General features: G+C 45.3%; 1 protein-coding gene across 1 annotated transcript in view; it reads left to right on the forward strand.

Moving 5' to 3' along the window:
• The window catches only part of CD83 (CD83 molecule), a 39,847-nt gene continuing 22,976 nt past the window's right edge, over window positions 385-17,255 (forward strand). Inside the window, exon 1 of the mRNA XM_021100200.1 lies at window positions 385-2,854. The gene's annotated coding sequence lies outside the window, so the exon portion shown is untranslated. The remainder of the gene's footprint in view (window positions 2,855-17,255) is intronic.

Genomic DNA, 17,255 nt, shown 5'->3' on the forward strand with positions numbered 1-17,255 from the left:
GGTGGCTGATTGATGCCAAGGTGCTGTCCCAGGAAGCCTGGCTACCAACCCCTGGGGACCTCCCAGTGCCGAAGAGCGTTATGTGTGGCGAACAACGGATGCTCGATGGTGTGGACTGGCCTTCAGCAAAAACCGGACTCTACTGTCAAAGATTTCATACAGATCTTAGGACCCTCAGAAGTAATCTAGGTGGAACTAAATGTTATCGAATCTCATTCCATAGTGGGGATGGTACTAGCGAGTCACTGGGCTGCTGTGTAGGTTAGATGAGAAAATATATGTAAAGATCCCACCAGGGTCTAGCAGATAGACACTAGCAGGTCTACTAGTAAGTGGTAGACACTTGCTCTAGCAAGTAAGGATTAAATAACAGTAGCCTTTTTTTTTTTTTTTTTTAAAGCAGAACCAAGAACATTCCATTTTGGGGGGAAATCAGATGTTCTTTTTTTTTTTTTAAATTCAGGCAAGGCTGCCGGCTCCAGGCTGAGGCACTGGTAAAAAATTTCTGCGATCCTCCCAGCAAGGGAAGTCTGATTAAGAAACTCTTACAAATAAATGTTTATTAAAGGGCAACAGTATCTGGTCTTGGGCTGCACTGCAGAGGTGTAGCAGGTAATTTGCACAGATCTCCCTGAGTTCAGTTGGTTTCCAGCCTCCAGACATGCACTTGACCCGAATGGCCTGGAAGTTGCTCCAGGGCAAAGGCAGTGTCTTTTCCGAGGTTGTGGGCCCCCTCGCGTTGAGCATAATGGGTTGTAAATTCTAGGTCCTCGGTGAATAAGTGTTTGCTAAGTGAATGAAAACATCTAGAATCATCCTGTTCCCATAGCACGCATGTGCCGTCCACATCAGCTCAGTGCTTCACTGAGTTTCAAATCATGGGCTAAAAATGAAGATAAAGTACATGCGTCTAACTTAGGGTACAGGAGGCAGTCTGTCTTCTAAGACCTTCGCATCAGCTGAGTTTGAGAACCAGGGCCCTGTGTTGAATTAGCTCCGTAATAACCACACTGATGGCTCCTCTGCCAGGGGGCTCTGGTTGACACCTAATTAAGTTTCGGTTGACCTCTCCCCAGAGTTACTGGGAACTTTTATTTCCTCTGTCAAAGCACAAAATAGACTCAGGGGAACTTCCCCAGAAAAGGCCAAACCTGGCCTCTTGTGGGTTCCACATGGGGACCCACGTGAATGTCACCAAGCCTTTGTAAAGTTCCCCCTGGCTTCCTGTCCCCCAGTCAACTGTATCTGTTCACAGCACCAGGCTCTGACCTGGGCTTAGGCCATCAATGTCCCTTGCTTCCCAGGGACCCTGAGGCTGGATTTCTTGCCTCTGTCCTTGCCCTGTTCCTCCGCTGACATCACCCCCCACCCCACAAAGCTCACCACTGGTCCCCTCCAGTCTGGGACTGTATCCTAGATTTTGTAGCTCAACCGAGAGAATGTGAACTTGAGCCCTCATTCCCCTTCCCTTTCTTTAACCCATGAACTTTACGTAGCCATTTGCACTTAGAGTGGTGCCTGTGAACTCAGACCCCTGCCAGCACCACACAGATCACATCACGTGTGGAGCTGGTGGGCACCCTGGGAAGTGGGCGGGAGCTTCCCAGGTCTCTGCCGATCCTTGGCCTCCCTGCTTGGATAGCAGATGGTGCAGAGCGTGAGTTTGCTGCCGTGGAACAAAGAGCTGCATGAGATGCTGAGCGGCCACCAGAACCTGCCCCCCACCCAGTTTAGCTGCAGTGGGGGAGAGGTGGGAGGGCAGATTAGCTACTGGAGGCTGGACAAGGAGGGCATACGCATCTTAATTCTGGCTGGTATACCCAAGTCTTGATCTTTTATTTTCAAGAGAAAGCAAAAACCTGGATTTTTTCATGTGAAATACCCCAATTTTCAACACAGCCTGGTTTAGTCTAAAAGCTCTGTGTTGGCTAATGGAAACCACCCGTAGGTTGTACTCAGGCTGCGGACTGCTGGTTGGACGGCTGCCTTACTGAGACCCCACACGAGCTTCGGTTCCTTGATTCCTTGGGGCATCTTTATGATCCACCTTTTGGGTGCAGAAAGCCCATAGGTGAATGGAGGAGCTGGCTCTGAGCCTGCTTCTTTCAACTCCAAGTCCACGGGTCCAGCTGCTGCAACGAGAGGTTTCCCAGCTGCCGAGTTTTCCCCAAGTGCTTGTTCCTGGGATGAGGGAGCCATCCTTCAACTCTGGGCAACACGGCACCTACCAGACCCAAAGGTCTCTGGGCTGGCAGGTCTTAGTGCTCTGCAGGGAAGCTGAGCCACTGCAGCGGGAGCCTCGGGGGGCCTGGGGCACCTTGGGCCATGGGAGCAGGAAGCCAAGGTCTCTTCCTCAAGCCTGTCCTCTTCTGCCACCTTGGACGTAAGCTTCTCTCTGCTTCTCCCTCAGGTGAGCCTGAAGCTGAGGCCACCTACCATGCTGCCTCCTAGTCTGAACCTGGGTCCAGGTGATGTGAGCGTTAGCTTTGCTCTCATCTCCCAGGGTGACTTTGGATGTTTTTCTTCCCGTGGGTGGAGAGTCCACACATGCAAAGTGAGAGGCTTCAACGAGTGTATATACCTATTGAGACTCTGAATGCATGCGACAGAAAACCCAGCTCACGCCGGCAAAGGCCAAGACTGGAAATGATAGTTGACATCATAAAGTAAAAATAGCAGCGGTTTGAACATTATTTCCGTAAATTGGCCTCTTTGATCTGTCTCTCAGCTCTGCTCTCCTCTGTTTTGGCTTCCTTTCAAGGTGGCCACAGGTCACTCCAGGTCTACAACTTGCTGGACTCAAGCACAGGGACAAAGAGGAAGGTGGCCTCTCTCTGGACAGCAGCAGCTGAAGGTATGGCAGGTCGCTGGCTCAGTGTGCGGTGGGTGCCTGACCCTGGGCCAGTCCCGTGGCCTGAGAAATGCACTTCACAGAATGGTGTCGCCTGCCCACCCACCCAAAACACCTGGGGGCAGAAGTCAGGGGACGGCCAGAAGGACAAAGGGGGTCCTAGGTATTCAAGTTCATTATTGATTTCATTTTATTTTTTGTTATGGAGAACAGAAATGCTACCAAAAGTCAAAACTAAACAGAAAGAAAGGCTCAGAGAAGCATCCTTTGTGCCCTAAGTTTGCCCCATCCTCCCTGGTGCATCTCATAGGAAACCGACTATATTGCTTTTTGGTTTGTTCTTCCTGTGCTTCTTTTTGTAAAGAGAGCAAATATATGCAAATCCTATGATTTCCCTTCTTTCTCACATGAAGGACGGCTGGTGACATGTGCTCTTTTCTACGTTGCCTTTTCACTTAGCAGTGTCTCTTGAAAGTCATTCCGAATCGATTCACAGAGCTAGTCCTCGTCTGTTTAAATTGCTCAGGACCGGAGTTCCCGTCGTGGCTCAGTGGTTCATGAATCCGACTAGGAACCATGAGGTTTTGGGTTCGATCCCTGGGAAAGGCAAAAAGACAAAAATAAATGAATAAATAAAATAAAATAAATAAATAAAGTATGCTGTTAAAAAAAAAAATAAATTGCTCAGGACCTCATTGTGTGTGAATACTACACTTTATTCAACCAATGTCCTGTTTTTGGCAATTTAGATAGTTTCCAATATGTTTCAACTATATATAATGCTGAAATGAATAACCTTGGATATCTGTATTTTTTAACTGAAATATAGTTGATTTACAATGTTGTATTAGTGTCAGGTACACAGCAAAGTGATACTATATATAGAGAGAGACTATATATAGAGAGAGTATATATAGAGAGAGACTATATATATAGAGAGTATATATATAGAGAGAGACTATATATATATATATATATATGGTATTGTTATGGTTACGAAAATTTGTTTTCCAATCTGATGGGTAAAAGATGCTATTCAGTATGGATTTACTTTGCATTTTTATTAAGTGTGAAATTGATCATATTTTCATGTGTTAAGGTCCAATTTTATATTTCTTTTAATGAATTGTCTATTCATGTCTTTTGTCCATTTTTCTATTGGATTTTTGGTATTTCTTAATTTTTAAAACATTAGATATTGGTTCTTTATGATCTATGTTACAGATACTTTTCTATCAGTTTTCATTTGTGTTTTGACTATGCTAAAGGTTTTTTTGATAGGATTTTTAGTCATATTACAAATTTTTTCAGAGTTCCCATTGTGGCTCAGTGGAAACAAACCCAACTAGTATCCATGAAGACGTGGGTTCGATCCCTGGCCTTGCTTAGTGGGTTAAGAATCTGGTATTGCCGTGAGCTGAGGTATATGTCACAGATGCAAGATATGAAAATTCTGAAGGTTCTAAGGGTTGAATCGGAGCTGTAGCTGCCAGCCTACACCACAGCCACAGCAATGCGGGATCTGAACCATGTCTGTGACCTATACCACAGCTCATGACAACACTGGATCCTTAACCCACTGAGCAGGGACAGAGATTGAACAGGCATCCTCATGGATACTAGTCAGGTTCGTTACCACTAAGCCAAGATGAGAACTCCTAATTTTATTTTCTAAGTGATTATACAGTTAACCCAATACCAGTTAGCCTCAGTAATTTGGAGATACCCCCTTTATCATATCTTAGATTTCTTTAAATCTTTGGGTCTATTTCTTGACTTCTTATTTTATTCCATTGGTCTGTCTACTTTTTAGATGTTGATACTACACTGTTTTGATTATTGAGGCTTCAGAGTGTGTATTAATATCCTGTGGGACCTTTCCTCTTCCACAGAAGATTGTTTTTTTAAAGAGAGGAGTTATTCTAGAGTATCTGTAGGCTGAGGGAAATGACCAAGTCGAGAGATGAGTTGGGCGAGAGAGGGGAAACGTGGTGTTCTTGAATGGGCTCGGGTGGAGAACTCTGGAAGGAGCTCGAGAATACAGATTCAGAAGTCAGTAGATTCGTTGGTGAGAAGAATTCTCTTCTGACTTTGTCTTCTAGTAAAATAAGAACCAAGGTCCTCAGCTGAGCGTGGGGGAAGGGGAGAAGTAGTGGAATCACTCAGACAGTGCCGAGGGCCCACTTGAGGTTTGTGGTCGTAAATAGAAAGCAAGACCCATCTGTGTAGTGGTGTGTTTTCCCCTAGCCTCACACAATGGCTTGGGTTTGGGAGATGAGTTGAGTTCAAACTGTTGGGATTTAGCCAAAGAAGTACGACAGATGGAGAGAGGAGGGAGCATGGATGCAGGCGAGCAGAACGATGGGCCGGGGATGCTGTTGGGCAAGGAGGGAAAGGAGGACGGTGCGTGAGGGGTTGGATGTGAAGAAGAGGGTAGCCATGGTGGGTTAAAGATCCTGAAAGGTTTCAGAAATGTTGGTCTTTGGAAGGGGAGGTGATGGTCCTGGGAGTGGGTGACTCAGATGGGATAGAAGAAAGGATATCCACAAAGGTATAAAAAGACTCAAGGGCCAGCATGTAGGTAGGTTGTCGTCGTGGTTGGGATGGTAGTGACAGAGATGGTGAGCTTGATCCTAAAATCCTCACGAGTAAAGGGCAGAGGCTGGGAGGTTGGAGGTGCCTGCAAATGAGAGAGGCGGGGGTGGGCTCTCCATGAACCATTCTGCAAAGACCTGCAGAATTGCAGCACAGGAAGACCAGGTTCCCCCTATCCCAGAAGTCTCTTCATGTTCCTCTGCAGTCTGTTCCCCTGGCAACCTTCCAGGGTTGGGTTAAGCTGTGAAGATGGAGTCTAAGAGGCTTGCCTAAGAGATCTGCCTTTAAGTTGGGAGAGCCTGGCATTTCTTAAAACTCAAAGGCAATCAGAGAGCCTTAGGGAGATAGTAGAGAGCCAGGCGGGACCCTTTGGGGCTGGTGTGAGTTCCACCACAGCAAAGCCCCTGGGATGCCTCTGCAGTGGAGGCCAGGTGAATGGAGAGGTTGCTTGTCATGCAGAAGTGCAAGGAGGTGAGCTGGAACCCTCAAAGGGTCAATTACCCTGCAGAGCCTACCCTGGCTGCAGAATCAAAGCCATAGATCTTTCCAAAAGAGTTCCCCAGTGTTGAAAGCCATCCTCCTACTTCAGGCATCCTATCCCATTCAGACTTCCTGAGCATCCTCAAACACCTGAAATTAGATCCTGGAGGAGGATGTGTCCCTGCCAGGGGAACTGGACCTGAGCCCACCTGGGCCAAAGCTGTCATGAGCCCTGGCTGAATGGGTGACCCCAGTGTGGCTTTGGCCATGTAGCTGAGGCTGACCGTGCCTGAGACCTATTGACAGGAAGGGCTCCAGATCTTCATGAGGGGAAAATAAGTAATGTGAGACAGGCTTTGAGAGAGCAAAACAACAAATGGATGGGCCTAGGTGAGCTCCATGCAGTGAGGGTGACAAATGGAACAGGTGGAATGTCAGATCTGGGTCTTTGTTGAGAATGACAGATGATGGTCTAGGACCTGTTAAGATGTCAGAAAAAAGATTCAGATCAAGGTTATTTTCAGTCATTGATAGTAATTTGCAAGTTGGTGTAGATGTAGAGGAAAAATGCGTACCAGACTCGGCGCCCACTGACACGTGCTCACATGGGCTGGAGAGAACAGGTGAGAGAAACCCATCTCTGTTCCATGCTGTGTCTCGGGAGGTCCTAAGTAGAGGAGGGGTGAGGTCCTGTCAGCTCTTACTCTCAGCTGTAATTTGCCAGTGAGCCTGGGTCCCAAGATTGGCAGATGGGGCCTGGATGTGAGGTCAGAGATGGGGAGGGGGTGGGATGGGGAGGATCCAGACACCTCTACCCTCACCCATTCCTGTGCCTTCCTTTCCTCAGGAAGAAGTGGTGCTTGGGGGTTACCAGCCCCAAATCCCCATCCAAAAGAGACATCTCAGATCCTGTAGACACACATACACACACACACACACACACACACACACTCTAACACACACACACACTCTCACACACTCACACTGTCCGCCCCTTCCAGCTTAGACCAACTTACCATCCTTCAGATCCCATTGAGATCTTAGCTTCTGCATGCTAAACACTTCTACTCTCATGCTCCTGGTTGGCAGACCCCCCCCTTTACAGATAGATTTTTTGGACTTGTGTCCCCACCCAAGTCTGTCTTTGGAATAGCAGTTGACTGTACTATCATGTTTAAATCTTTAAGGAAGGTCTGTTCTGTTAGCCATGAGACATCAGAAAGTCAGCCTTGAACTTGGTGATGCCACCGTGGTTTGCTCTCATGTAAGCTACTTGTGCGTGTTTTAAGGAGCTTTCTTTGGCTTTTTTTGTTTCTCTATTACATAAGTGACTACGTAAGTGAATTAGAATTCTCTATTCCCTTTTGGCTCTGTGTCACTTGTGTTGTCTAGCAGGCATGTACAGAGTAGGTTTTGTAGGCATCAAGGCGTGGGGCCACTGGACTCCTCCTGGCTGAACCGCAGAGTGAGCTTCTCAAGTCCCAGCCAGGGACGGTAGAACAGAGTGGTCCTCATCTGGAAAGTCCAAGACGTATGATTACCTAACGCTGGTCTCTTGGGTCAGGCCTATCTGGGCATCAGGTCCCTCAGATATAGAAACAGACCTTTGACTATCACCCATCAGAATTGTCATAAGGATTAAGTGGTGTGATATGTGTGTGTGAAGAGTAACACTTAGTAAATGGATTTTTTTCCCACTCCCGGGTCCTAGTGGGATGTGCTTTCCATGGTGCTGTTGGTATCTGTTCTAGAAAGAACAGAAGCCCTTAAGCTTAGTTGTGTTTGCACGAGAAGCATGCTTGCTGCCGTCATGATTAGAGCTGAATGCATTGCCGTCTCCTCTTCTCCGGGCAGCTGCTCACGGATCTGTTTGGGTGGGAGAGACCTTTCCCAGCCTTCCTCAAAACCATCCTTTGTGCAGCATCCCCAGGGCTACGCACAGCAAGGAAGTGAGGGAAAGCACACAACATCTGGTGTTAAACAAACACCATCATCCTGCAAATGACTCTTCCCTGGGATGGTGATTCTTGCATGTGGAGAGCAGAGGGATGTCAACGCCAGGACCGTGCTAGAGATTAAACACCTGAAAGGCGTGTGGACTGAGAGGAAGCACGCGACCTCAGAGTTGTTGAGGGTTCTGTTTTACTTGGCGGACAAAACGGAGGACTTGAGCCTGGGGCACAGCATCTCAGATAACTCTGAGGAACCTCTCCGCAGAGACAAGGGAAGGGGGAGCCAGGATTTATAGGAGGTTTTGCCACAAAAACAGGGAGTCGGACATCAAAAGATTATTGTTGGAGTTCCCATTGTGGCTCAGCAGTAATGAACCCAACTAATATCCATGAAGACATGGGTTCGATCCCTGGCCTTGCTCAGTGGGTTAAGGATCCGGTGTTGCTGTGAGCCGTGATGCAGCCCACAGACACGGCTCGGATCCCGTGTTGCGCTAGCTGTGGTGTAGGCCAGCAGCTGCAGCTCTTATTCAACGCCTAGCCTGGGAACCTCTAAATACTGCAGGCATGGCCCTAAAAAGACAAAAAAAAAAAAAAAAAAAAAAAAAGATTATTGTTAAGTAAAGAAAACTAGATACCTCAAGTTAAAGAGTTTAGCACTTTTCTAAGTATGGGACAGTGCAAGAGCCTGGGCTTACTGAAATCATTCCTTTGCCGTGTACCGCAGCTCTCTGGGGCCAGTATCCCGTGCTTTCTCATCCGGAGTCTCCTCAGAGTGCATGGGGAGGAGGTGGATGCAGCAGCTGGAATTATTTCCATCCTGAGTTCCCTTGGGGTTCACTGTCCATCCAGGTAGGGATAATGTGATGGCTTGTTGGCTGCAACATCCTATGTTTACTGACATGGAGGGCAGTAGTTTTGATTCACAGGCAGTTGTAGGACTTCTTGTCAGCTCAACTCTGTCTCCAGCTAAATTCCGTTTTTGGAAGATAAGAGAAAGTGCTGGTGTCCATAGCGCTGAGTCACATCAGGCAGAAAGTCCACCAGCTGCTCTCTGATCTCAAGAGCAGAATCGTACAAACATAGAGCATGACAGTGGGTCCGTGTTTGGGGACTGGCCTGGTGGAGGGTGGTTTGTGCAGGCCTTGTGAGCATCTGCTGTCTCAATTTCTGGCCCACAGTCCTTTCCTGTTGTGCTGCTGCTCGGACAGTTGGGAGTTCCTGAGACGTTCTCAGACTTCATCCAGAGAGTTATGCATGTTAATGGCTAAGACAGATGCTTTATGCCTTGCCTGGTTATTATGGGTGTTATGCCCTGAAGAAGAAAAATGTTCAGGACTCATTCCATAACACTTAGGTTACTCCAGTTAAGCTCTGATGGGAATGGCCAGCAGCCAAATGGCAGACTCTGTCCTTGGCATCCACTTAGTCAGCCCTCTCTCCTCTTAGCATGATTTTTTCTTCCTCAACTGAAACCCATTATCCAGCTTCATGGGAGGTTACCGGTCCCTTCCTGCTGACCCTGGCCATCAAGGAAGCTCTCCATAAGGTCCCAGACAAAACCGCTACCACCAAGTGTTGTAGCCTATGACATAAATGACAGCTGTAGCTATGTTTGTTTTGTCTTGCATAGGGTTTTGAACAAAAATCAATGGCTTGCAGCATTTCAGAGATTTCATATATCTAAATTCTTGGTTTCTCTGGGGAAAAAAAAAAATCCCAGAAAGAGTTGGCAATACTGGGTTAGCATTTTCACATGCACAGCCGTTGCCTGGAGCTGAGTAGTGGCAGCCCTTTCAGATGGGCTGTTGCTGTTCAGTTTGCCATGGACCCCACTACTCCCTATTGCCTCCCTCTCTCACATACGTCAGATTTAGTGTCAGGCAACTGGCTCTTTTTATTCACTCACATTACCTTCCTGGTAGGTACCTGTTCTCAGTCTCTGCTTTAGACCTTCCAAGCTTCCAGTGGAGCCAACCATTTGATTAGAGGGTTGGAACTTTCAGTTCAGCAATCTTGAGAAAGAAGAACAAAACTGGAGGCATCACCCTCCATGGTTTCAAACTATATTACAAAGCTACAGCAATCAAAACAGATGAGGATGGCATAAAACCAGACACATACACAGCAGAATTGAGAGCTCAGAAGTAAACCCATGCATATATGGTCAATTAATTATGACAAAGGAATCTTGTCTTTTAAGACAACATGGATGGCCCTTGATGGCGTTAGCTTAGTGAAATAAATCAGACAGAGAAAGAGAAATACTGTATGAGCTGATATATGGTATCAAAAAAATAAACAAACAAAAAACTCATGGATACAGAAAACAGATTGGTCATTACCAGAAGCAGAGGGTAAACCAAATGGGTGAAGATGGTCAAAAGGTACAAACTTTTAGTTATAAACAAGTCATGGGTCCTGGGCATCTATCCAGAGAAAACCATGCCTCGAAAAGACACATGTACTCCAGTGTTTATTGCAGCACTATTTACAATAGCGCAGATATGGAAACAACCTATATGTCCACTGACAGAGGAATAGATAAAGATGTGCTACATATACACAATGGAATATTCCTCAGCCATTAAAAGGAAAGAAATAACAGCATTTGCAGCAACATGGATGGACCTAGAAATTATCATGCTAAGTGAAGTCAGTCAGACAATGAGATACCAACATCAAATGCTATCACTTAACATGCGGAATCTGAAAAAAGGACACAATGAACTTCTTTGCAGAACAGCTACTGACTCAGAGACTCTGAAAAACGTATGGTTTCCAAATGAGACAGGTTGGGGGGTGGGGGGATGTGCTGGGGGTTTGGGATGGAAATACTATAAAATTGGGTTGTGATGATCATTGTACAGCTATAAATGTAATAAATTAATTGAGTAATATAAAAAATAAAGAGAAAAAATAAAAAATAAATAAGTCATGGGGATGTCATTTACAGCATGGTGACTATAGTTAATTATACTGTATTTCATGTTTGAAAGTTACCAAGAGAATGAATCATTTTTAAAATTTTATTTATTTATTTATTTATTTTTTAAGGCCGCACCTGCAGCATATGGAGGTTCCCAGGCTAGGGGTCCAATCAGAGCTACAGCTGCCAGCCTACACCACGGCCACAGCAACACAGGATCCAAACCACATCTGCGACCTACACCACAGCTCATGGCAATGCCAGATCCTTAACCCACTGAGTGAGGCTCACTCATGGTTCCTAGGTGGATTCATTTCCGCTGCACCACGACAGGAACTCTGAGCATGGATCTTAAAAGTACTCGTCACAAAAAAATTTTTTGTAACTAAATCTGGTGATCAAGGTTAACTAGACTTATTGTGGTGGCCATTTTGCAACATATGCAAATATTGAATCATTACGTCATGTACCTGAAACTAACATAATGTTATATCATGTTTATCCTGAAGTTTAAAAAAGACATAGCCTTAAATTCTAATGGAGGAGACAAAAATATAAAAAGCAAGCCAACATGTGAGAGAATGTCAGATCATGAGAAATACTATGGAGAAAAATAAAACAGCGTAAAGGAGCTGGCAGGGGTTGGCTCTTTTAGAGAGAGTAGTTAAGAAAGACCGTTCTGGAAGCAGACTTGAAGGAAATGAGGGAGGAAGCCAGGCTGTGATTCCGGGCAGGAAGATTCTTGAAGGATGGAAGAGCACGTCCAAAGACACAGGAAGGAGCGTGTGTAGGGCCCTCCAGTGTCGCTGTTCCTGTAACACTTGGCGTTCCTCCCGTGGCAGCTTTTCTGGACACGGCCTTGGAGGTGTGTGCTGCCTGCGAGTAAGCCCACAAGGGAGGAGGCTTTCCTCAAAGTGCCGCAAACCGAGTCTGAGGCCAATTTCTCTGTGTATTGTGTCGGCGCACCTTGCTCCCGTTGTGTGGTTTCTTCACATTCCACACGGAATCAGCTCACCTGCCTTTTTCCTCCCTCATGGCAGGTGAACAGCATCTCTGAGTGCTTTTGGTTTCTCGGAGGAGCAAAGCAGGCCGCCAGAAGAGTACAGGAAGAAGAGTTCTATTTACTTTGTTCATTAAGTGAACAAATGAGCACATTGCTGGAAAGTCCGGGGTGACTAAGAAGTGGCCCAAAGGGAAAAACCTAAGGGGGGAATTTTATTAAAAAACATAATGTAGGCATTCCCGTGGTGGCTCAGGGGTAACGAACCATGAGGACTCGGGTTTGATCCCTGGCCTCGCTCAGTGGGTTAAGGATCTGGCGTGGCTGTGGCTGTGGTGGAGGCCAGCGGCTGTAGCTCTGATTCGACCCCTAGCCTGGGAACTGCCGTGTGCCACAGGTGCAGCCCTAAAGAGACCAAAAACACCCAAAAAAACCCCAAACCATAATTTGCATAGCCACACTTTGGGTTTCCCTCTCAGCCCCTGGGAGAAGCCAGAGTGATGGAGTGTGTATACAGATCCTCTCAGCTTGAGGGCAGGGCTGGAGGGGTTCCCCCAACCCCGCGGCCCCCTGAAAGAGCTCCCCACCCTGGGCTGCTTGTGGGTCGGAAGGCGCCTGACCACAAACCTTGACTCTTGACAGGAGTCAGGTGCGGTAGATTTGTTGGCAGGATAAGTTCACGTGCATGCCTTTCATTCAAAACCCCTTCTCTGGAAAGGAGGCTCAGAAGGTACCCTAGGGCGCAGGGGTGCCCCAGCTCTCCTTTTTACAGCCCTTCTGGTCAGTCAGCCCAGGAGTGAGAGTCTGCACGGAGGGAAGGGTGCCCGGGGCAGGAGCCGTGGATTTGCCCCCGGAGGAGCAATTCCTCACCAGTCACAAGCAACTTTTGCACATTGGGGTTGGGCTCAGTATTCGACAGGTGTCTGAAGACAACACCAAAAATGTGTTCACGGCCCCTCCTGCAGGACTTTCCCTTAGGGGGCAGGCTTTACTCTCATTTCCTTTTTCTCCTCATCCAGGCTCTGCCTTCCCTGAATCCCCTCCTCTCTCTCCCCCTCCCCTCCTGGGACAACTGCCCCCAACCACACCCCTGCCCCCGCCCCAAGATCTTCCCAGAGAAACGTGTAGAACTGAGAGACAACGCAAGGTCCCCACTGACGTCCCACGTAAACTTCTTGAGAACAAACTTTTCCTACGCACCACTTTCGTGCGGCTTCATAAATGTTCAACAGTGAACTAGAACTTCCTCCTCTCCCTGGCCATCCGCTAGAGCCCCTGCACCAGGGCTGGGGGTGGGGAGCCAGGAGAACGAAGATAACACTCTCGAACTTTCTATCGCCCCGACCTCCTAACTGCCCAGGTTCTCCAGTGTCTGAATGCCAATTGTGGTCACATGTGCACCTGGTGAGTCCTCTGAGAGAAATGAAACAGCAAAGCCGCGGTCCTGGTGCAAGTCAGTTGTCATGAGAAGCGAGGGCCTGAGGGTTGGCAGCAGTGGTCAGAGCACTGGCCATCTCTGCTTTTGGCCCACGGGGAGTCCATGCCTGCTATTGGCAGTGAGGCTGTGTGCCCACAGTGTTGGCCGATGATTTAGGCTTTTCTCTTTTTAAAGTAACAGAGCAGAAACCCATGAAGGTGACAGCTAGTGGTTTCAGAAAGATTGTACGTATTCCTTTGTGTTCGTTTTTCTTTTCTCTTCCCCCTGAAACTGAAGATCAAGCCACCTGCCAGCTCCTCTCTTTTGTTCAGGGAGGACCCCCCAAGGTAGGGCTTGGAGATGCTGCTTTCCTACCATTGCTGCCATTTCCGATATGTGCTGAGATCCTCTGCTTTTTGTATTGTGATGTGGCCTATATACCCTGGGAATGCTTCTGTAAGGGGTGGCCTTCTTGAAAATATGTTCATACTACAGTATCAGGGACCACTTAGAAGAGGAGGAAGAGTATGGTCAGGGTGAAAATGCATGTGTATAATTCAGTGGGTTCAGAGGGAGTTGCTTTGAAGACATTCATAGACCATTAAATATAGATCGGGGACTTCTATTTTCAGCAATATAGTTTTCTGTGTAATACCAAAAAACCCCCACCTTTTGCAAATTTCTGGAAATAATGAATACAATTTAAGCAATATTCAGCTGTACCTGCAGGAGAGTAAGGGCAACCTGGCAGGTCAAATGTGAAGAAAGAGCTATGAGCCTGCACGAGCTGGTGATCTGGCTTCTTGATGGGGGGTACAGGTGAGGAAAAGCAGTTGTTTGGGTTTCAGAATTGGCTGGGGAATCAAGGAGCTTAGGCTTTAATAACCAGCAGCTACTCAAAGAGGGAGCCTGGGCCCCAGCTGTGTAAAAGTTGGAACCCCACCCTGGCCCAGAGTAAGGAAGAATTAAAAACAATTGTTTACTTGCCCATCAAGATGAGAAGGATTTTTTTTTTTTAAGCAAAAGCCTTCCTTTAAAAAATTATAATCATAAATGTGCCCTCACACAGATCTGGTATGTAAATTTAAATTACTAGAGGGGTCTAGGACATACCCCACTAAGAAATTAATATCAAATGCTGTCACAGGCTGCTGATACCTTTGGGGCACCAGGTATTAGTGGGATCTCTGTGGGAAGCACACCCCACCCCAGACCCTCTGGAAACCCTTATGTGAAGCCCTAATTAAAGACTAACTTACAATGAAAAATTACAAAACACATGAAAACACAACCTACAAAAAAGAAAAAACAATCCACAAAAACCAAGAGTTAGCAAACAAAACGAAAACCAATATTAAAACTCTAAGAACTTCAAATGATATAATCATTGGGTAGGTTATAAAAGAAACCTTTTTTTTTTTTTTCCTTTTTTTCTTTTATCAGAGCTGTACTCATGGCATGTGGAAGTTCCCAGGCTAGGGGTCAAATCTGAGCCGTAGGTACAGCCACATCTGTGACCTGTACCACAGCTCATAGAAACACCAGATCCTTAACCCACAAAGCGAGGCCAGGGATCAAACCTGCATCCTCATGGATACTAGTCAGATTCATTTCTACTGCGCCGCAATGGGAACTCCAATAGAAACATGTTTAAAATGATAAAAGTTATCAAAGAAGTAATAAAGAACACAATAAAAGAATAAGACACCTTTGGTGCAGCCACTATGGAGAACAGCATGGAAGTTCCTTAAAAAAACTAAAAGTAGAGTTACCATATGATCTGGCAATGACACTCATGGGCACATATCTGGAAAAGATGAAAAACTCTAATTCAAAAAGATACATGCACTGCAGTGTTCATAGCAGCACTATTTACAGTAGCCCAGACATGGAAGTGTCTAAGTGTCCATTGACAGGTGAATGGATAAAGAAGATATGGGATATATATATACAATGGAATATTACTCAGCCACAAAAAAGAATGAAATAATGCCATTTGCAGCAACATGAATGGAACTAGAGATTATCCTAAGTGAAGTAAATCAGACAGTGAAAGACAAATATCATATGAGAACACTTGTATGTGGAATCTAAGAAAATGACTCAAATAAACTTATTTGCAAAACAGAAATAGACTCCCTCACATAGAAAACAAATTTATGGTTAACAAAGGAGAAAAGGTAGAGGAGGAATAATTAGGAGTTTGGATTAACAGATACATACTACTATATATAAAGCAGAAAAACAAGACCCCACCCCCCAAAGAAAAAAGATACCTCCAAAGAAGACTGGATTGAGTAAAATAAGAACTCCAATGTAACTTAGAATTAAAAAAAAATTATAATTTGAAACTTGATATGTAAGACTGAAGATTACATATTGCTGCATAAATAACACATGAATGGAAGGAGAGATCTGAGGACTATACAGAAGCCCCACACAGAAAAATGAAGGGAGACAATACCTGGAAGAGGGGCTCACTGACCTGGAGCATGAATGGGAGGGTCCAACACACATCTATTTGGTGCTCCAGAAGGAATGGAGGTCAGGCAATATTCCAAGAGAGTAAAGGAGATTTTCCAGGACAAGTGAAAACTATGACCCTCAAGCAGGTTTAATAATACAGTATTCTCTACTAGAGACAGCACAGTGTAACTGAAACAGCACCAAGTAGAAGCACACGATCTTAGAACCACTTGTAGCCAAAAGACAGGTTGCTACGAAAAAGAATGAGTATTGGCTTGTCCAGAACTTTGCAGCCACAGCAACTGAATAGAATGGCATAATACATTCAAAGTGCTGAGAGAAACCAGCCATCTACTCACAACTAAAATATTATTTGGGAATATACACCAAGTAAACATTTTCAGGCAAATAAAAATGAAGAGTAAGAGTTCCCTGGTCGCTCCGTGGGTTAAGGATCTGGCACTGTCACTGCTGTGGCTTGGATTGCTGCTGTGGTGTGGGTTCGACCCCACGGTCTTGTGTGGCCAAACAGCATTTACTGCTAACAGACCTTTGCTGAAAGAATTACCTTTCTTTGTCATTTCTAAGATACCTCAGAAGAAACGGACCCAGTAAAGAAGCAGTGAGATGTCTGATACCAGATAGATTTGGGCAGATACTTAATACACAAAAAAGACTAATTGGGGAGTAGAAGGTGGGGTGAAGGTACAGGTCATGATCTAAGATGGGCGGAGGATGAACAGAGGTCAGGCATTCAGGTATTTTGGGGAGAATGTTGGCAATATTTATTAACTTTAGATTTTATTAGATCGACTGTGCTTATTAAGAGTTATGTAGAAGTAATCACTTAAGATGAGAAATTGTATGTATGACTTTTAAAGCAGTAGAGAACACTACTGCATAGGAAAATGTGGTCAATATAAAACAGATGTGAGAGAGAAAATAAAGAAGCGGAGAAAAATCAGGTATGACGCATGAAAAAAGATGACTGAAATAAATTCCAATATAGCAGAATTCAGGAAAAAAGTAAAATCAAACTTTCAAAAGACAGACCGTCAGTTGCACTGGATTAGAAAAATCTAGCTATATGCTTTTTAAAAAACATAGAACTTAAGGATAAAGAAATGTTGACTGTGAAAGTGTAGAAAATTACTAGCAAAATATTAGCCCAAAGAAAGTGATGTGGTTACAATACGATTAGACAAGACTGTCTTTGAAGCAAAAAAAAAAAAAAAAAAAAAAAAAGAATATTAGGGGGAAAATGGTCACTAAATAAAGATGAAAAGGAACAGTTCACTGGGAAGAGATGATTAATTATAACTTGCAGGCACCTAAAACTTAGCATCAAGTCATATAGAGAAACAAATTGATAAAGTTTCAACAATAAATGGGTAATTTCATAGTCACAAGGGGATTTTGGACAGATATCATTCAGTTTTTCATTCATCTGACAGTTTAAGATGACACAAGATTAGGAAGACTATAGACTTGAATAACACAATAACAAGCTTGACCAAAGAGCCCCATGTGGTAAATGCACATTCTTTCCAAGAACACATGACACA

The sequence above is a fragment of the Sus scrofa genome, chromosome 7, assembly GCF_000003025.6.
Source record: "Sus scrofa isolate TJ Tabasco breed Duroc chromosome 7, Sscrofa11.1, whole genome shotgun sequence".
NCBI classification, from domain to species: domain Eukaryota; kingdom Metazoa; phylum Chordata; class Mammalia; order Artiodactyla; family Suidae; genus Sus; species Sus scrofa.